Source organism: Arachis duranensis, chromosome 5 (genome assembly GCF_000817695.3).
Source record: "Arachis duranensis cultivar V14167 chromosome 5, aradu.V14167.gnm2.J7QH, whole genome shotgun sequence".
NCBI lineage: Eukaryota > Viridiplantae > Streptophyta > Magnoliopsida > Fabales > Fabaceae > Arachis > Arachis duranensis.
In genome coordinates this window covers 24,946,013-24,946,838 of record NC_029776.3, presented here as the reverse complement: position 1 = coordinate 24,946,838, position 826 = coordinate 24,946,013, and positions in this window count along the sequence as shown.

The following is an 826-nucleotide window of genomic DNA, read 5'->3' as shown; positions in this document are numbered from 1 at the left end:
TTAAGAATGAATTCTAGTGTTTCAAGGTGATGTTCTTATCATCACCAAAGCTGATTGATCTTCATCAATTTAGCTCTTGAATGCAGTGTTCTGCTGAAGCTTGGCTAACCATGTCTAATTCCTTTAGACTGAAGCTTTAGACTAACATTGCATGATTCCTGGAATTCTCATTAAGAATTTTGATACCTTTATGTTCTTTTTCACTTAATTTTCGAAAAATCCAAAAAAAATTACAAAATCATAAAAAAAAACCAAAAATATTGTATGTTTCTTATTGAGACACTAGTCTCATGTTAAGTTTGGTGTCAATTGCATATTTCTGTTCTTCTTGCATTTTTCATGTGTCTTCAGTGATCTTCAAGTTGTTCTTGATGATTTACTTGCTCTGATCTTTAAATTCTATTGTCTTGAGTGTTTTGTTGTTTCTCATATGCATTCTCAATTTGTTAGTGTCAATAGTATACAAACTTCTAAGTTTGGTTGAGTCTAGTGTCTTATTTTAAGTCTGGTGTCTTGCATGCATTGTTTATTTGATTTTAGTTGCATTTTGATTATTCCTCATCATTAAAAATCCAAAAAAAATTTTAATCTGTGTCTTTTTAAGTCAATAATACAGAGAATTGAAGATTCAGAACATACAGCAGAGAAATTACACAAAAAAAGCTGGGCGTTCAAAATGCCCAGTAAGGAAGGCAAACTGGCGTTTAAACGCCAGCCAGGGTGCCTGGCTGGGCGTTTAACGCCCAAAAGGGTAGTGCTTTTGGGCTTTAAACGCCAGAATGTGCACCATTCTGGGCGTTTAACGCCAAGATGGCACAAGAGGGAA